This window comes from Lissotriton vulgaris, chromosome 7 (genome assembly GCF_964263255.1).
Source record: "Lissotriton vulgaris chromosome 7, aLisVul1.2, whole genome shotgun sequence".
Taxonomy (NCBI): domain Eukaryota; kingdom Metazoa; phylum Chordata; class Amphibia; order Caudata; family Salamandridae; genus Lissotriton; species Lissotriton vulgaris.
Genome location: NC_141695.1, coordinates 1,679,301,744 through 1,679,322,873, shown reverse-complemented (window position 1 = coordinate 1,679,322,873; position 21,130 = coordinate 1,679,301,744). Strand labels below are relative to the sequence as shown.

The following is a 21,130-nucleotide window of genomic DNA, read 5'->3' as shown; positions in this document are numbered from 1 at the left end:
GCTCTACCCGCAGGCGACCATTTGCTTCGCGTGCTAAGCCACGCCCCCAAGCCAGACCTGTACCAATAGCCACTTATGGGGCTTGGCTTTGGGGATACACTGATAACACCTTTCTCCAAGTTAGCGAAAATACATTTTTGCCCAGATTATCACTCCCGCCTCATGTCCCCTCTGTGATAGCGTATATGGAATTGGGGCTACAGTACGTCGGAGACATTATAAGATTAGCACTTATGGAATGGCAGTAGTACCCAAACTGTGTGCTACGGCACCCTGGTGCCTCACCAGCAGCGCCAGGGTCGCAGTTGCGGAGGCGAGTCCCTTATGAATTACACCAGCCTTTGGAGTGCAGGCCGGGTGTGCAGAGTCTGGCGCCCACTAGGTGGTGCATTAAGCTGCATCTTCATAACATTTAAAACCTAATTCGTGAAAAGCCTTTACTTGTCCTGGGGACTCTCAAAAACCCAGCTATGCCCATCCGTATTTATAACACCATAAAAAACGTTTTTTTTTGTTTGAGACACCTGTAGTGTTGGGCCCTAGGCCCGCATTAGGTACAAGAACTGGACACAGACACCAGGATAGTGGGCTGGTTAATTGGCCCCGAGCACGTGCGCTTTGCCCCCTTTATTGACCGGGTCACCTGACTCGTGACGCCGGTGGTGGGTGGGTGCACAGTGTGGGCTGCAGAAACTTGCAGCTGGAACTACTAGTTCACATGGGCACGACGTCCTGGTGCTTCGTGGATGTGCCCTTCTGGACTTTCAAACATATGGGGAGAGCCTCATCGACTCTCCACACCCAGACGCACTGCGTTATATGGATGCCAGATCCAGTCGTTTTTTCTCCATTTTACCATTGTTCAAATTAATCCGATTTAAATCCAAATTTTTATCAAACTTTAGTCAGTTCTTCTCCTCCACGTTATGCCATATTATGTTTTAGGAAAACTTCTCATATTTTCGTATGTCCATCCGGACCTTTTCGGAAATACGATCCCAAACCAAACAAGTGTTCAAAGCAGCATTCCTTTATTTTGAAAAACCCAATGCATTTCGGGCTTATTACGAGCCCTTCGTCAGGGGTAACTGTAAGGCAACAATTTCAAAAGAATACATTATTACTGGGTTTGTTGGGTGCGTAGTTAAATCAATAATTCATTATGCGCATGCAACATTATTAAAAAACACATATATATTAGGAATAACATTTTATAACAATTAAGTTGGACGTGATATGAAATCCCTATAACCCGTAGAAAATTATTTGTCACCACCCTTTTTTTTAAAATATAAAAAGTGGCAGATAATATCGAATATTTATCAGACTTTCTTTCCTTTCCCGCCCGTTTACTTCATCCTATTAAATTGTGCAATCGTGCTGTGTTGACAAACCTTTAAAGCAAAGTGCATGTTCTTTAAATTTTTTCCAAAATATAAAATGCTTCAACGCTTTCTGTTTCATACTTGCATAAAATTCAAGTATATTTAACATGCCCACATTAAACATCAAGTATATTTAACATGCCCTAATCAAAGGAAAACCCCACTGCACGCGTACCTGCTCGCTACTTTATCTCCTAGCAGTCAAAAACCGCTTTCATCTCCAGTAAACCGGAGCCTTCTTTGTGGCGCGCATTTTAACTACCGGAGCTCCACCCTCTACCCATTACAAGGTAATTCGTTACCTAGTCACCTGTGTAAACTAAAAAACTTCAATCCCCATAATCCATTGTGTCAAATTTAGAATAAAACATGTATTCCATTAACTCTAAAACGTTGCAAGCTCATATTTATAACGCAACCAAAGTCCCGTTGCCATCGTCCTTGAATGTTGCTGAGAACCGAAGTACGTGGAGTTTTCAAACGTGTATCTATTTTGCTTAAATCTTCTTCTACTTAACGGGTGCAAAAACCAACGGGGGGCATGAAAGTTACAAAATGAATGAGGTGGTATGCACACCATGTTTTTCACTATTTTTTCTCAATCAGTCTTTCACAAACTTAACTTGTCGCGTGCTGAATGAGCTGTGCTATGCCCTGAATGCACCAAGTAAATACAAACATATGGGGAGAGCCTCATCGACTCTCCACACCCAGACGCACTGCGTTATATGGATGCCAGATCCAGTCGTTTTTCTCCATTTTACCATTGTTCAAATTAATCCGATTTAAATCCAAATTTTTATCAAACTTTAGTCAGTTCTTCTCCTCCTAAAACATAATATGGCATAACGTGGAGGAGAAGAACTGACTAAAGTTTGATAAAAATTTGGATTTAAATCGGATTAATTTGAACAATGGTAAAATGGAGAAAAAACGACTGGATCTGGCATCCATATAACGCAGTGCGTCTGGGTGTGGAGAGTCGATGAGGCTCTCCCCATATGTTTGTATTTACTTGGTGCATTCAGGGCATAGCACAGCTCATTCAGCACGCGACAAGTTAAGTTTGTGAAAGACTGATTGAGAAAAAATAGTGAAAAACATGGTGTGCATACCACCTTCTGGACTTTCAGCCTCACTCTTGTGGTGACGACAGACAGATGCCAAGATGGTAGATCTGATGGATGTTGTTCTCTACCAGTCCGTCTGGTCTCTTCACTGGCGGCAGCGTGGCTTCACTTTGCAAAGGAGGGAGTAGTTGAAAAACATCCTTCTCACTAAGACGCCACTCTCGCGGGTGTTCTCCTGCCACGAGATATCCCGGAGGCCCTCTTCATCAGGTTTCCACTGGGCCAAGTGCTTTCTGCAGCGTTGCTCCAACTCCACAGTCTGCGTGTGAATGGAGGAGACGATGAGAGTGTCACCACAAAGTCCGTAGCTCCACCTGGAGGGTGGTTGTTGACTCCTGCCTTGCGCACAAGTTCCTCTTCCTACTGGGACGTGCAGGATAGACTGCGGTGGATCCATCTCTCTTGTCGGGACCCTCTGCCACCGGTGTCCCTGAGGCCTTTGCCCCTTCGATATTCCCGGGCTGGTGTGGAGTGGTCAGTTCTCCTTCTGGCCGACGTCTGAGCGCTCTCCCCATCTAGACTTCCACTCAATCCCAAAGGTAGGTGTTGCCAATGGTCCAGCCTGTTAATTTCTGCAGTCGACAGGTTGCGAGAGGACTTGTAAGTAGATGCCTTTTCTCCTAATGCCACCTCCTAATGCCACCGATGTTCTCCTGGACATGATTGATTGATTATATCAAATGTGCTCGATGTTGTGGTGCGTGTCACCTTCTCTTCTGGTGTGTGGATTGACCTGCCACACCTCTTCTCATCTTCCTGGACGTTGTTGTTTCTGGTGGCAGGGTACCACTCGACTCCTGTCTTCTTTTCTTCCTCGCGACGCAGTCCAGTCATCTTGCTGCTCTTGTCTTGCTGACCAGGCTTCTCTGAGCGGCGTGCACTCCGCCAGTTTCCCTCTGGTCTTGTCCTGGCTCTAGGACACTGTCTTCTTTCCACTCTGTGACTGGACCGGTCGCCCCAACTTTCTTCCTTTGATTGTTTTACTTCTGGTTCTTGATGGGTGTTGCGTCCGTCTTCTTCTGGTCCTTCTCCTGGATCCCTTGTGGGTCCTCTTCCGAACATCCGCTCCCCGGACTTCTACTTCCCTCTGATCAGACCTCCTGCCAGGTCTCTCATCACAGGCGACCATCTTGCTGGTCGGATCCTTCTTTTCTTCATGGGCGATCACCTGGCTTTATCTTCCTTGCGACCAGACTAGGTGGTTTGCTTGCTCTTCTTTGCGACCAGACTGGGTGGTCGGCCTTACCTTCCTTGCGACCAGACTGGGTGGTCTGCTTTCTCTTCTTGCGACCAGACTGGGTGGTCGGCATCTTTCTGGTGAGTCTTCATGCTTCCAGTGATCTGCGTGATCACTATTCTTTTCTGTTGCAGTTCTTTTGCCTTGGTGCGCTTTTGTCTGCGCTATTCGTGTGCTTTGCTGTCTCCGGAGGTTTACGCCACCGCTCCTTTGACCTTCACCTGGGCACACTCATTCGCGCTGATGGCGGCGCTCTTGTCTCTTGTGATTGAAGTTCCTGCACTCATTGCTTTCCGCAGAGCAGTTGGCTCTGCGCCAGTCCTGCGTTCCTTGCACGTTGCTGCACAGTGTTGTGCTGTATTGGTGTGAGGGGTGAAACAGGGTAGCACTTTTCTGGGGCTGTCTCACCTTGATCCTCTCAGGCTGTTCTCTGCGCCCTTGTAGTGGTGCTTTCCTTTGCTGGTGGGTTATTGCAGAGGTGTCAGCTGATAGGTGAGACGGTGTCGTGGGCATCGTGGGCCTCCCCAGTCCTTGCCTTTCATTTTTCTTTTCCAGTGCTGTAATTGTGGTGGCCACTAGGTGGCAGTGCTGCTTACTTTTCCAGGCCTCCCTTCCTTGTCCTCAGTAGTTTCTCCTCTGTTGCAGGTTCTTTGCTTCCACCCCTCATGGACGGGGCCCTTTTCACGGATGCCTGCTGCTCTGGATGCATAGGGGCTGCTCCTTGGGGCACGCACATACAGGCACCACCTGGGACGACTCTTGACTGCCGGTGAGTCCCATTCGCTTCTGCCACTATGCTTGTTGCCTCACCTGTGCTCTACCCGCTCGCTGCAGCTTCCTTATCCACATGCTGCGCGGGGGTGGGGGTTGGGGGTCAGAGCTGCCGCTGAGGAATTTACCTTCTCTTGGGTTGTGCAGGACACTCGCGCCGGAGGCTGCTCTCTCCTGCCCCTGCGCCGACGGCTTTTTACTCCTCAGTCAATTGTCGCCACATGCACCGCCGCTTCTTGGGGGCCACGCAGCAGTCAGGCACTATCGGAAGACTCCGTTTCACTATGGTGAGTTACTTTTGTTTTCTGCCCCCTTCGGGCAGCTGGCAGCTGCCTCCTCCGCACTATCCCCGCCTACAGCAGCCCCTTAGCCCACACGCTGCGCGGGGTGGAGGGGGCAGGAGCTATCTCTGAACACTGGGTAGCGTGGCTACGGGACACTGCCTTCATTGAATGCGGGTAGACTCTTCTTCCGTTGGGGCCTCAGCAGGTCAGTGGCAGATGCATGCCAACGCGACAGTGATTTTTGCTCAAGACTCTGGCAGAGGCGCACCCGCTGATGCTTACTTCATGGACCACAATGCTTTGGGGTAACACGCTGGTAGGACGAGCAGTGTGCGACCAATTGGACTTTTGCATGCCACGGCTCCTTTTTCCACGCCCCGCAGGTCCTTATCTTCGGCCAGGATGGACCTCTGTTGGACGCGGGTGGGCTCTGCTTGGCTCCTCTGCACGCCCGGGGCTCTTCACACACCCGCAGACAGTCGGGAGCGTGCAGCGCTTCGTCGCGAGGGAAAATTCAGGCACTTGTGGAGCGGGGTGGCTTCCCGCTGGCCTTATAGCGCTCTGGGTGGTTTCTCACACACAGGCTCACCTCCGGCCTGCGGGCCTCTTTCCTCCACGCGGGTGGGCTCAGCGTGGTCTCCGCCACTCGCCAGGGGTCACTCCATCGCGCCGGACGCGGGTGGGCTCCGGTCGGTCCGCTGGTCTCCCGGAAGGGTCACGCTGTTGCGGCCGTCACGGTGGACTCCGGTCGGTTGGCGCTTCTGTCCGGGGCCCTTTTCTCGCCAGGGCAGCTATGGCGGGTTCGAGAGGTGCAGGGAAGGCTCCTGGTCACCTTCTCATTAGCATGTCGGCCCGGGGCTCACCACACGCCCCGCGGGCCTCTCGGCGACGATTCACAGGGGGTGCCATCTAGGCGGACAACTCTCTCCCCCTTTTCTCCAATGGCAAGCAGTGGCTGCACACGCGGGAAAGACCTGCCTCATCGCCATTGTAGTGTTGGGCCCTAGGCCCGCATTAAGTACAAGAACTGGACACAGACACCAGGATAGTGGGCTGGTTAATGGGCCCCGAGCACGTGCGCTCGGCCCCCTTTATTGACCGGGTCACCTGACTCGTGGCGCCGGTGGTGGGTGGGTGTAGTGTGGGCTGCAGTTACAAAAAGACAAGAACGTGTCCAGCAGGACACTACAACACCCATAAATATTTCTAATATAAAAGATCTGCAGTTTTAACGGAGGGGTTCAGAACTGCTTCCTATATTTTTATTATGTAATATAATGCTAGCTATCAAAACAAGACAAGATTGTGAAACCTGACCTAAGCCACTTGTGAGGTAAATCTCAGCTGATGGACTGCCCGTTTACAGGGGCAGGGAAGACTGTAGAGCCGTAGAGAAACTTCCCGCCCCCTCCATGGTACATGGAAGGGCCCCCTCCGGACTCAATCAGGAGCTCTCAAGCCAGTTTGCTGTGCTGACGGGGCCCCTGGAGAGCCAATGTTACGCCACTTGCCAGCAGTATCCCAGCTGCCAGAAAGTTATCTGAAAACAAACATCGTTTTTTCCCTTTCACCAAAGATTTATTACACTCTAAAGACAACCCACCCCACGACCTATCACTGTAGCTATGGAAACGGAAGAACCAATCAGACACTAGTTGGCAGTTGAGTAGGATAGTGACCTTTCGTTTCAATCCAATAGCAAGCGGGCCCCAACTCCCACTCAACTTCCGGTGGCGGGATTTGGCCTGCAAGAGCGTCGGAGCCAAAATTAGCAAACTCAGGAGCTGCAGCTTTCACAATGGCGAGAGAAAAGGGCAGCCCGAGGGAAAGAAGGAAAACGGGCACTTTCTAAATGCAGCACACACGGCCAAACAAATCCACTTCCGGATCTCGAGAGGATGAGGTAACGGTGACAAGCATTGGACTGAACACTGACGATGTCGTTACCCATTGCTATAGCCGAGCTCCCAAGTTCCAAGCGCATGCACCTCCTTCTATTAAAGGTTTTTAGGTCTCGCCTGTCGATGCGCATGCGCATCGAGCAAGGCGAGAGTATTGGCACTTATCCGCTCTTTATCCACACTGCAAGGAATCGTGGCGATTCCTTGCAGTGCACGATAAATTTAAGCTCAATGCGCATGCGCATTGAGCTTAAATGCGCGTGCACATGCACCCAGCCGCCTACTCTCTCTCTCAGCCTTCCCACAACTCCGCCCCCTCACTACTTGATTGCACGGCCGCTAGGCCGTGCCTCCCCTACTCTCCTCCTCCCTCCTCCTCTCCTCCCATGCCTGCCTGCCTGCCTCAACTCTCCGCCTCCCGATCTTTTCCTAGCTCCTGATCTTCTCCTGCCGGGGTTCCGATTTCCCTTGCACCCCCGATCGTCCCCTGATTTCCTCTTGTCTCTGCCCTCGCCGGATCCTCGGTTTCCTACTTCCTGGCTCCCTTTTCCCGGCTTCCTGGTTGCGCCTCACCGAACCCGGGGCATCTCCCGGGCGTTGCACCCTCCGGTCGGCGGAGCCTGAAAGTGAAACCACGCGGGCTCTTCCTCCTGACGCTGCTTTCGGTTCTGAAGGAACACGTGTGCAGACTACAGATGAAAGCCATCTGCCCCGCGCCCCCTCCCCCTAGCACCCCCAGCCCGAGGCAGCTTCCCCTGCACAGACCTGCTCTCGGAGGTTCAATTATCGATCCTGTTTCCGGTGCCTTTGTGTAATGCCCTCCTAACACACACACCCTCTCCCCCGCTCCGCCCCCTCCCCGCCATGTCGCATTTCTCCTCCCCCCTCCCCCCTCCTGGGTCAGGTTTAAACAACAGCACAGAAAATTATATCTTCGACGTGACTCAATAAACCAAGAGCTCGTGGTGCAGCAGGGGCAGTCGTGCAAGTCTGACGTGACATTCATGGACGCGGCCACGTGCGTCACTCAGATTGGAAGGGCAGCGGTGTCCACAAAGTCATGGTTGCGTGTAACCCAAAACACATCACTCTTCTGGCAGCAATTTCCCAGCCTGCATTCCCTGACGGTGAAGGTGAGCAGGCAGTGTAATGAGAATGGCGCGGATTTATGCCCACCTGCCCTAAATAAATCGCTGTGCCTGGTGGCCCTTATTTGTTGTTTATCCTATTTTAATCAGGGTTTGTTTTCTAACAATGAGCGTTCTCTTTTTTTTCTCGAATTACCTCCTTTTACAGCGCTTCACCCATCGCCATAGTTACTCAACGGTCGGGTGTAGCCCGATTCGCCGCAGGGCCGTAACAGACGGAGCAGGGCAGTATGCGATACAAAAGCCCCCGTACGGAGGAAATGTGCCGTACATGGCGCGATATACGCTACTAAATAAAAAACAAATAGTTGCCACATTGCGATTATTACCCCAGCTTTCCTAAGTAAAATGTGTAAAAGCGTGTTACCTATTACAAGCTTTAGGCCACGGGCGTTACCATGCAGCCAGCCACGCGGGTGAACGGATGGGGCGGCGAACCCCTTACAAAACCTTAAGATATTTAATGGGTCGGTCAGGAAGGGATTCACAAGAAATGCCATACTAAATTCCCTTAAAGGAAAAACAACTAACTCAATGCAGCTCACATGTAAGGTCTAGATGGAGTTAATGCTTTAATGGATTGCATGACTCCTTGTAAAGGGTCAGCGAGACATAGACCGCGTGCAACTGGCGGGCGCTGTAAACTCCTTTCATCCACCTCCCACTCTCCGTGGCTAAACATTGCCTCACCAGGCTCCCCGCCGACCTCTACGTCGAAAAATAGCCGAGGGTTGTCTGGACATGAAGGCTTGCTGACCGGTGCTGGGAAGGACATGCTGCTGCGGTTCCTGCAGGCAGTCGATCACTCTATTGTGCGGCAAATACTATCCCTCTCTGCACCGGCTCCGCAAGAAACACACTTCCGCCTGCAGCCACCGGATATCCGCCTCCATGGTCCAATCACAGCACCGAGTAAGACGAACCGAACACCAGGAACACTAGAACAAAATGTCATGGGTGCAATTTTGAAGACATGCGTCTCGTAACTGGAGCCCCGTTTCTGTCTTATCTGTCTATACAGCGCTAAGAGGGGTGTTATGATAATAAAATGGCTTCCAGCTCCGGCCCCCAGGTTGAGTTTGCTTTCTTTCCTCTGTTGACATTTCGCCCCCGGCCTTCTCCAGATTCCGTTACAAGTGGACAAAGCACTACAGCAAGTGGTTGTGTGTATGGAACACCCTCTGTGGAGGCCACAGCGTTGTGTCGTTCTCATGCGGCCAGGGGGCATTTGCTAGCTTTTCCGAGAGGAACCCCTCACCCTCACCCACCCTCACCCTCAACCCCTCAAACTCACCCTCACTCACCCTCACTCACCCTGACCATCACTCACCCTCAACCCCTCACTCACCCTCAACCCCTCACTCACCCTCACTCTCACTCATCCTCACTCACCCTCAACCCCTCACCCTCACTCACCCTCAACCCCTCACCCTCACTCACCCTCAACCCCTCACCCTCAACCCCTCACTCACCCTCACCCTCACTCACCCTCACCCTCACTCAACCTCACTCACCCTCACCCTCACTCACCCTCAACCCCTCACCCTCACTCACCCTCAACCCCTCACCCTCAACCCCTCACTCACCCTCACTCTCACTCATCCTCACTCACCCTCAACCCCTCACCCTCACTCACTCACCCTCAACCCCTCACCCTCAACCCCTCACTCACCCTCACTCAACCACCCTCAACCTCACTCACCCTCAACCCCTCACCCTCACTCACCCTCAACCCCTCACCCTCACTCACCCTCAACCCCTCACCCTCACTCACTCACCCTCAACCCCTCACCCTCACCCACCCTCACCCTCAACCCCTCAAACTCACCCTCACTCACCCTCAACCCCTCACCCTCACTCACCCTCAACCCCTCACCCACACTCACCCTGACCATCACTCACCCTCAACCCCTCACTCACCCTCAACCCCTCACTCACCCTCACCCTGACCATCACTCACCCTCAACCCCTCACTCTCACTCATCCTCACTCACCCTCAACCCCTCACCCTCACTCACCCTCACTCACCCTCACTCACCCTCACTCACCCTCACTCACCCTCACTCACCCTCACCCTCCCTCACTCACCCTCACCCTCCCTCACACAGTGCAATAGTTCTCAGACCATTTCAGTTAGAGCTTTTAGAAATGTTTATGGCTTTTTTTATTTGTAATACTTTACCATTGGCTACAGGAAACAAAAATGCTAAACATTTACAAAAAAAACCCATAAACAATTCTAAAAGCACTAACTCTAATGGTGCGAGACCTATTGCATTTCCAATGCTTGTTACCTTTGAATTCTGGGGCTCGTAGTCCTACCTTTAGAGTGAGTTTAATAGAACTGGAAATCCCTGCATGGACCTTTAAAAATCTGAACTGGGTGAGATAGTCATGCCAGGGAAATTTGAACGCTTTGCATTCCAGTATTTGGATCCACGTACAGGTCGTCCAATGCACCCCCATCCGGACTTGCAGCATCTTCTGAAATGTTAGTCATGGGATTCACAGAGTTCGGGTCAGATATTCACAGATCTCACCTGCCACTGCACTTTTTACAAGCACTTTAAATAGACAGCTCGCGCAAAGCCCCCCATTCCTCACCTACAGCCCTCTGTTCTTCACAGAGCGCTCCGGGGAGAGTGAGGAATGCTTCTGTAATTTAAGAGTATGTGCTCTAAGGCAGGTGACAGTGCTTAATTTGTGCTTGCGTTTGCTGGTGCTTATTTATAAACCCCGGGACCTATTTGAGGGAATCCACAACACGGTGGCGTTGTGTGTGTATTTTATCAGTAGAATTCATTAGTGGATCAACTATTTAACATTAGCTAAAAAATAAGATAAAAACTAGAGTTTATGTGGGTAATGCAAGCTCAGTGGACCTTGGGCCCCAGCACTTAATTTTTTTCTCCGAATTAAGTACTGGCAGGCAACATTTGTTTTAGGTTAGGCCTAGATACCGATCCAGATATCTTGCTAGCTTTACTTAATCAGAAATTCATAAATATTAAAATTAATATATATGTAGCAGAGCTTTTGTTCAGCCCTCTTCATCCATTGGTCTGTTCAATCGTCATTCACATTTTGCTTCTCCCCGCCATAGCATTAGCGTGGGATGGTGAGTCAGCCCAATTAACGATTTTTCCCTCTATTTTTTATCCTATTTTTTTTAATCACCCTCTGTGATTAAACTATGTTTTCAGGTTATATTAATTCGAAGTCAGTAGTACCTTTTATTTGTGCAAATAAGAGTACTACTTTGCTGTGATGCGCTTTAAAGTCATATGAGGTCTTTATACCTGGTGTAAGCGCACAGGCCTTTTAGGAACCACTTGAACTGTTAAACCAATATAAATGCGATGGTTCAAAAATATACATTTTTATTGCAAGTACAGGTGGCTACCATATTAAGGTGGCAGCTTACGTTTAATTCTATCTATTTCCATGACATATGTCTGCAATGAAAAAAAAATAACCACAACATCTTCCTAAGACCAAACTTATTGGCTTTGGAAATGCTGGTTTCAGCTAGAAAGAGGGACACTGCAATTCAACCCATAGTACAGTGTGGTTGCAGCGGTGCACATCTCTGTCTGCCACTTAAGGCTATATGGCACAGAGAAAAATCTATATTTCTTAAACACCACCCTGAAAAGATGGTTTTGAAAACACTGGAATCTGAATAATGAAGTCAAAACCGCTTCTCCATAACGCTTAATGCCATTTATTTCAGCGTTCTGTACAATATTGGTGACTATATGCCAAAGCTTCAAAGGCCTGGTGCATTGGGTGAGAAGAGCTAAAGAGAACAAGTGGAAGAGGAGAATAAATAACGTGCTGAAAAAATGAATCGTGCCTTCCTTCTGGTTCAAGAGGTGGTTGTTGAGCCTTTTCTAAACTTGCAGGGGCAGTGAGCAGGAATTCTAGAGTGTGGCGCCTAGTTGGTACAGTCTACACTGCCAGGTGGAAGGGATGCTTGGTAAGGAGGCCGCATTTCTTTCCCCAGAGACAGTAGTGACATTTCAGCTGAACAAATCAAACATTCACCCCCAGCCACAGATCTGGGTTTTTAATCCATTGTTTATTTTGCTCACCATGACACGTTAGTTTAGACCCCTCATTAGCCAGGATGCTTGATTCCAGTGGCACAGTGAGCCCAGGACCCACGTCTGGGCATACCTGGCGCACTTAGGGCCAAAAAACAAAAGACACAATTGATGGACGGAATGCAGAATAAATCAAAACATTCACTCCCAGTCAAGATATCTGAGTTAAAGCCATCATTCTTTTGCTCACCATGCCCCCCCAGTTTAGTTCTGGCCATATGCAAATCAGTCTTGACCCTGCTCCCCATGGGAACAGTCCAGGCTAAACTGCCAGGCCAGGTCCTTCACGGATCAGAAACAAGCATCCTGGGACCGGTTTCGGGGTATCACCCACTCATCAGCCAGGCTAGCTTGAATCCAGTAGCACAGTGAGCACAAGATCCACGTCTGGGCTTGCCCTGCCAACTTACTGGTGACGAAATCAAAAAGAACAGATGACAGACGGAATGCTGAACAAATCAAACACTCCCCCCCAGCACCAGATCTGGGTTTAATCCATTGCTTCTTTGCTCACCACACCACCCCAGTTTGGACCCAGCCATATGCAAAATCGGTCTTGACCCTGCCAAACTGGGGTGGCTTAGTGAGCAAAACAACAAAGGATTCAACCCAGATCTCTTGACTGGGGGTGAGTAGTTGAAACATTTCAGCACTCCATCCATCATCTGGTTGTTTTTGCCATGTTCACCCTAATTGGCCAAGGATATACCCAGACGTGGATCCCTTGCTTGCTGTGCCACTGGATTCAAGGTAGCCTAGCTGATGAGGGTTGATACCATGAAACCGGTCCTAGGATGCTCCTTTCCGGTCCAAGTAAGAACAGGCCTGGCATTTTGGGCTTGCCTGTTCCCATAAGGAGAATGGTCAAAACTGATTTGCATATGGCTGGGTCGACAGTGGGGTGGCGTTGTGAGCAAAAGAATAATGGAATAAACCCATATCTCTTGACTGGGGTTGAGTAGTTACTACGTTTCAGCACACTGTCCATCATTTTGTGTTTATTAAGGACAAATAGTCTGCTGGAATACACAAACTGTCAAAGTTCTGCAACATTTGCAGATTTGTTGCATTTCCTAATAAGGGTTTCAGCGTCTCAACCATATAGTCTGGAAATAGAGTCAGACTTACAAGGAGGTTGGGAAGCGTTAACGGGTTGTCCTCTACAAGTATATAACGCTGTTGTTTGTGCACAGTGGGGGATAGCTATAACATATTCACTCAGGAGCAGTGATACTCTCATTAAACCTGATCTGGATACTTTAAACCTCCAAGAGTGTTTGTATTCATTCGGAAAGCTGAATCTACTATGCTTCACATTATCGCATGGTGCTCAGTTAGTCCAGTGAGATCTTTCCAAATCAGATAACCTGACGCTAAAGATTAGCCGGCTGGGTGTAGATTTTTAGCAAGCCCACGCAGGGAATCCAGATGAAGTCAGAGAGACCAAAATTGGTATATAACGGCAAATCAGTGTATGAATCGGTCACTTGTGGAAACATGCTACGGAAAGTGTCCCAAGCTTGCACTTCAGGTGAGTGTTACACATTGCTTTGTTGACTTAAAGCGCTATTCACCATCTCCACAGAGCAGACTTTAACTGCCTTGTGTGACTCAAAAGAGCATTTTTTGCTCAGATCAGAAAAAAAATAAAAGATTGTGCCAAACAAATTCCATAGATTAGGTGGGCCAGTCGTATGGATGGATGTGCACTCCATTCCCGAAATGCTGTGAAGACACTGCAGGAAAATATATACTGTCCACCCAACTTTCAAAAAGACACAGAGATCCAACGATCATTCAGGCACTCTGCTGTTTAGCCCATTGCCTAGAAAAATTAAAAAATAATAATTGGCACTAACAGCACGCCAAGTATTAGATGAGAATAATGATTCTCACACTGAAGTAGATGCACAATATGAACATGTTGTATCACAAGATACAGTTGTCTCTTGCGGTAAAAAGAAAAAAAGGAATAGAAAATTGATTTACAGTCAAAGTTGAATTCACATAGTATAGAATGGAGTGTGGAAAGGGCAGCTGTCGAAATGCATTTGAAGTTGGATATGTCCCACAGATTGCACTACATATTTAATGCACTGCGCCAACAGCCCTCGAGAACCCCCCAGCATATATGCCCAGAACCGAGCCACATCTACAGATACCTTACACCGCACAGACAAAGGACAAAAAAAAGCACAACCAGATTCCAAAGATATTAATGAGCCCCTACATAAAGTAGCAAAGGCGCGCTCCTCTACTAATATTTTCAAACTACAAAAGTCATTAGCCTATGCAGAAAAAAAACTAGCACTGGCAAGCAACACCTTGAATAATCCAAGACTGCCTGAAGTACAATTAGAAGACCTTCTAAATGAGTACCATTTCATATCAGCTCACAACCATGCTACCAGATACAAGGGTAATAGACCCAGGTACAGTCCTTTGACATTCCCCGACCACTAGACATACTCAGTCGCACTACACAAAAATACCACATTAAGAAGATACAACAGCATAATGGAGTAGGAGAAGGTTTACCAACTTCTGCGAAAGCAAAAGAAAGACACCTACAATGGACTCATCATCATGCTGCATAACATATACAACATATTAGATGAACAGAACTTAAACAGAGATGAGGCAGCAGAATTGTTAATGAACTCCATGACCAGCACAAACAGCATATGTGCGGATTAATCCAATCCAATCCAAAAATCTTTATTTCGGTCATTAAGACCATAAAAGATGCATAAAAAAACATACAACATAGATAAAATCATCATTTAAATACATCATCATTTAAGTGCATATAGATACAGATGAGAATCAAGTCTTGGCAATTTAAAATTTGGATAAATAAGGTGAATAGAAAAGAAACAGCACAGTTTATATCAGTTAGGGTAAAATAAGCGTTGTAATAAGCGTTGTAATAAAAACATTACCAACAGGAGCTAAAGGTTACTTTGAAACAGTGGCCGGAACTATCATCCTATGTTGGTTTAACCTTAATCAACTTGGACCTAATACACCACATGGCGAAAAAATATTTTGAAACTGCAAAAACAATGTGTGGGGAGGAATCAGACTTCAATATTCTATAGGATGTTAAACAATTTCGTATTGCCATATTTCTACATAGAGGCACCAACCAGTATTTCCTTGCGGAACTATAGGTGGGACAAAAAAACAAAACATGGATTTCCTCCTCATCACAGGAATTGCAGCCAGGGCATAGTTTGTCCCCTCCATTGGTCCATTTGCTCGTAAAGGATTTAAGGGGTAGGGTTCCGAACCGCCACTGTATAAAGAGCTTCCTTGCCGTGATCGGGTAAATAAAATCCAAAAAAGTTTCAAAGTTGTAAGAATTTTTGGATTGGGTAAAACAGTGGGTTAAGGTGCCAATACTAGGTGCAGTCATGTGGGATACCAGATTTTGTTCCTTGTATGATTTCACTAGTCTTTTCCGAGGGACCTTGTTGCATCCAGTTTCAGGAGCCAGCCACAATTCATTGAAGCCTAGCCGGAACAGTTCTTTTTTAACAAAAGATAGCCAGGGGATCTTGTCATTGTGGTTTAAGTTCATAACATGCACAAGATCTTGCCTGTAGTGGCTGAGCTCTTTAGTTGACCACAGTCCATGGCAGAATCTTATGGGATTGAGTTCGACATCCTCCCTGATAGACGGTAAGCCCAGGTCAAGACGTAGGGGAAACAGGGGAGTTGCAGCTGGGAGGGCCAGAAGACGCCTCATGAAGTTATTTTCAACGCGTACCAACTCAGTTGCAGCTTGGTGTCCCCAAAGTTCGCTGCCATAAAGTGCAGCAGATTTCGCTTGTAATTTGTACATCTCAACTGCGGGAGCTATGGGTTTGTATGTTGAGGTATTTGTAACCTTTAGAATAGCCCCAGAAAGTTGAGAAAGCCTAATGATCTGTGGACACCATGAAAGATTCTCTTGGAGGGTAACGCCCAGGTACTGGAATGTTTTGACCCTCTCTAGGACCGTGGAATTTAGGGATGGGTTGGGTCTAGTTGTGGAGGAGGGGTTAAAAATCATATATTTGGTCTTCCCGGCGTTGATCTCGAGGCCGTACTGCCTGCAAAAAAGATCAAAGCCGTCAAGAATTCTATGGATTCCCATGGGTGATTTGGAAAGCAGGAGGGTGTCGTCAGCAAACATAATTGCCGGCACCCTCCTGCCTGCCAGGACAGGGGCGTCATTGTCCCCTACGTTGGCTAGATGCGAGATGACATTATTCACATAAAGACAAAAAAGGGTGGGGGCAAGTACGCACCCCTGCCTAACCCCCCGGGAAACAGGGAACATTTTTGTCAAAGCACCACCCCGCCCACATCGTACCTGGGCGAAGTTGCCCTGATGGAGTCTAATTATTGCCTGGAGTAAATTGGTGGGTACTCCCATCTCCCTCAGGACCTTCCAGAGTTTTTTCCGTGGAACCAGGTCAAAAGCTGACCTCAGGTCTACGAACACCATGTACAATCTCCCGCCCTCAATGGTCACCGTTTTCCAATAGAGGAGAACGAGGCGGAAGATCTGATCCATGGTGGACGTATTTTTCCTGAAGCCAGCCTGGAGAGGGCTTAAGATTTCATTTTCCTCCATCCAGTCCATGAGTAGGTCCAATAAGAGTCGCGAATAAATCTTCTGGGGGACATCTATCAGGCTGATCGGCCTGTAGTTGGAAGGGAGCAGAGGACAGCCCTTCTTGAAGATAGGGACTATCTCTGCCCCCAACCAAGTACAGGGGATCGCCATTCCACATGCTATTGAGTTGAAAAGAATAAGAAGGTAGGGCGCCCAGATCTCTGATTGGGACCTAAAAAGGTCGCCTGGTAATTTATCAAGGCCGGGGGCCTTGCCCAATGTTAGGCCTTCTATTGCACTAACCACTTCCCCTAGCGTAAACTCCAGGGTATCTCCAGGGAGGGAGAGAAGTGTTGCAACAGTGGCATCAGTATTTTCTAATTCATCTGCATAGAGTTTCCCAAAGTGATCTTCCCATATATGTGCTGCTATATTGGGTTCTACTGCAGCCTTGGGTTCCCCTGAACCAGTAGTGACTATGGACCAAAATCTTCTTGTGTCTTTAGCTATTAGGGCTGCCGAAAGATCCTGCCATCTATCCCAATCCCAATCTGACCTCGCACGAGCCATAGTGACCTTGTACTGTTGTCGCAGAGCGGACACCCTGGAACGAGGAGCGCCCTCTTTGACTGCGGCAATAAGGTCAGATTTGGCCTTTCTGCAGTCAGAGTTGTACCAAGTAGAGGTTCTAGTCTTGTGCTTTATTTTAGGTACCTCTGGATAGAGGACCTCTCCCAAGGCTCCCACTATGTCTTCATGTATAGAAGGTAGGGTTTTAAATAAATCTTGAGTACTGGAGTGACTAATTAATTCATCCAAAGCCTCAAATTTTGGGAGCAGGAGGTTGTAAATTTTCCCAATATTTTCTTCCGATTTGGAGAATTTCTGCCATCTCACCCTACGCCTATTTAAGGTTAATACCAGGTTTCCCTGTTCATCTCTTTCCTCCCCGGAGGAGAGTCCGGTAGGCTCCGGAAGATAGGCCAGTGAAAGTGAAAGGGCATTATGATCACTATCAATGCGAGGGATTATATTAAAATCCTCTACCTTTGGCCACAAACTGGTATCAACAAAGATGTAGTCCAGTCGTGACTCGTGGTTTGGTCTGTTAAATGTGCATTTTGAAGGGGTGTCTGAGGGTGTGCGACCATTACAAGCTCTTAGCGCGAAATTAAGAGTTAGTGACATAATTTGGACCGCTAGTGGAGACCAGGATCTGGGGTGGGGCGATTGACACGCTGGTATGCCCCAGTAGTCGTCTTCTGCCGTGAGGGCCCCTTCCCTCAAGCCCTCTAAAGGTTCAAAATGACAGTTAAGGTCACCACCCATAATCACCTTAATGTCTGACGGCAACTGACTCAAGAAAGACGCATGGTCTTCAAGTGTAGTAGACTCCGCCGTTGGACCTACTGGGCGAGAATAAACATTTAATATTGCCAACTTCGGGGCGCCCGTCCAGATTAGTGAAACACACTGGATATCTTGTGAAAGTGTGGCTATACTTTCCGCTATGCAGCCAATGTGAGAAGCAATCCACACCGCCAAACCCCCTGAGGGCCTCCCCTTTCCATTCCAAGTTGCAGGAATTTCAAATACAGCATAGCCCGTCTTGAGAACCGGTTCCCTCGCCCATGTCTCTTGGAAGAGGCAGATGTCATTATTTAATATTAGGGAGTCCCATTCTTCAGTGTGTATTTTGTTGAAGATACCTGCAACGTTCCATGAAAGTACCCTCAGGGTTCTAGAATTACTATGGAGTGTGGTGTCCTGCACCCCAGAGGTGTCTCTACCACTGCATACATAAGAAGTAGAAATCCGTGGAGGGGGAGATAAACTGTGGTTAATTCTAGCTGGAAGGGTTTGGATTGTCCCATAGACACCACCATGCGATTGTCGAGGAGGGTTAAGAGCCTGAGCATCAAAATTACCATCCTGTTTGCTAGAAGGCCTCTCTGCAGTGGAATGGCCAGGGGAGCACCCCACGAGTCAGTCACAAGAATCCAAGCCGGAGAATACTTCAAATCTGTTGCTAACTTCCAGGGGTGTGAAGGGAAGCAAGTGGTCCATCCCCCCTGTTTGGGAAAAATGGTCCATACTCCTATAATTAGTACCATAGCCCCTCTGTGGGACAAATTCCCACCTATGAGCATTCTTAGGAATCGAGGGGTCAGGGTACAAGGTTAGATAGTGGTTGGTTTGTTTTGGACCATTTATACCTTTCAGGGCCATAGAAGGCCATGGACATGAGAGGGGGGCCACTAAAGCTCTGGGGTAGAAATAGGTGAGATCACACGGCATGATGGATTTACCTAGGTTCCCTGGCATCCAGCTCAAAATGTGCCTGACAGCTTCAGGGTCCCTGAAGTTGATCACAATCAAGTCGCCTTCTATATCTTTCACCCGCCCCCCCAACCAGGAGATTCGGCGCACATGCACTATGTCCCCGTTTACATTCTCCGGGAGTGGTCTATTCTTTGACAGCCAGTACATGGTTTTATTTTTGAGTTGCTGTGGGCCTTCTCGCTTATCAGGGTCAAGAGTCGGGACAGCCGTGAGCACCACTACGTAAGGTAGTGATTCCGGAGGAAGTTCGACCTGGGGAGTCCTACGTTTTTGTACTTTAGTGGGGGGTTCCCTCTCTTCAACCAACTGAATTGGTCTTGGAAGCATACTATTCCCGCCCTTGGGGACGGCACCATTCAAGTGCGTGGCAGGTCTAGAGACATTTGTAGAAGTTGAGGTTCCTAAGGGGTTATTTGCCACTATTTTGGTAGGGGCAATGGACATGAGGGGTGAAGCTGTTGTAGTAGTAATAGAGGTTGTATGAGCCGCCTTGGCTAGGTTGGTAGAAGTTAGATGGGCCTTCTTGGGAATAGGAGGTTTTGAGCTATTTGAAAAGCTGACTGGAGTTGGCACTATACTAGGTATATGAGCAGCCATCTGGTTGTCCAGTTTATTAAGAATAGTCTGCTCCAGATTCCCTAGCCGTTGTTCAATGGCCAGTAATCTATCCACGATTGGGGAGGTGAGCGTCCTGAGCATTTGCCCAAGATACTCCAAAGTGGGGGCAAGCGGGAGAATCTCCTCAGAATTTGCATTTGGAGGGGTAGTAACTAGTGTGAGAGGTGGTGTGTCTTGTATAGTCACTGTAGAGTTAACAGTTCTTGTACCCTCAGTTGGTTTGGAAACAGAGGCTACCCCCCCCTTTCCCCTTGCCAAATTCAGTATGACTAGTTTTACCCTTTTGAATGGGGCCCCCCTTCCTCATTCTCTTTTTGGGCGGAGGACCATGGATTATCTGGGTCTCAACCTTCCTTGGCTGATTTTTGACGATGGTTTTTCCATTTGGGATGGAAGCTGGCATGGGTTTCAGGGCTGCATCTGAGTTGCAGGGTGGTGGGGGTGCAAGAGGGGGTAAACTTAAAGGGTCCCCAGGAGAGAGTAGCGTGGGAGAGATATATCTTAGTAGTTCTGGGACTCCCTGGGATGTAAAGGGGTCCTCAGTAATCAGCTCTATACTAGGTAGTTGAGTGAGCGGGGATGTACCCAGGGTAGGTCTAGCCTTGTAACCTTCAATGGAGCGGCGACGCTCCATCCTTTTCTCCTCTAAAGCTTCTTCTCTATCAATTTCTGAAATGGATTTCTTAAAGTAATTGTCCAGTGTACCCTTGTTAGAATTTGCCCCCACTTTCCCAGGTGAGGCCATGTCCATAGTGACAAATGAATAGATAACTATAGAAGGTTAGCGAGAATAGCCGTGCTAATAATTTCCCTGCCAACAATGTTCAAGGGACTAACCTGCCACAAGATAATCACATCAAGAGCGCAATGCAATAGAATAGGGAAATGCGCAGATAGTGTACAGTGGTGAGAACTTAAGTCCAGGGTACGCACCCGAGAGTGAAAAGGGGCAGGGCCCAGCCCAGCCTCACCAGCCACCTAACGGCCACACAACGGCCCGCTCTTTGCCCGGTCTTCGCCCGCTTCTCCGTCCGCGCGCGTCCCGCGTTCAGGGCGGGGTTAAAATAGAGGAGGAGAGGAGGGGGCGGGAAGAGGAACCAGGTGCGCGCGGTGGACGGTGCAAGCACTTCTGGACCTCGCAGTCCCGCTCCCTCTGCAGGCGGCGTCTGTGAATCTCCCCAGGCAAGGTGACCGAGCCGAAATGCTCCTAGGTCACAAGGAAAGTCTGTTACAGGTCTCCGCTGTAGATACTGCCCCCAGTATGGCCACAAGCACAATCCAAAGTTTACACGCTACACGAGCGGCTCCCGCGCCAGCGGGGGCCGCGAGGAGTTTTCAAGCGTCCAGGAAGGTCGGAGGGAGGAGGGGGCGGGAAGAGGAACCAGGTGCGCGCGGTGGACGGCGCAAGCACTTCTGGACCTCGCAGTCCCGCTCCCTCTGCAGGCGGCGTCTGTGACACTCCCCCAGGCAAGGTGACCGAGCCGAAATGCTCCCAGGTCACAAGGAAAGTCTGTTACAGGTCTCCGCTGTAGATACTGCCCCCAGTATGGCCACAAGCACAATCCAAAGTTTACACGCTACACGAGCGGCTCCCGCGCCAG

At 48.8% G+C, this 21,130-nt stretch overlaps 1 protein-coding gene across 2 annotated transcripts in view; it reads right to left on the bottom strand.

The window, feature by feature from the left end:
• The window catches only part of SLC2A4RG (SLC2A4 regulator), a 232,860-nt gene that overhangs the window by 52,645 nt on the left and 159,085 nt on the right, over positions 1-21,130 (bottom strand). The gene's annotated exons all lie outside the window — the stretch shown is intronic.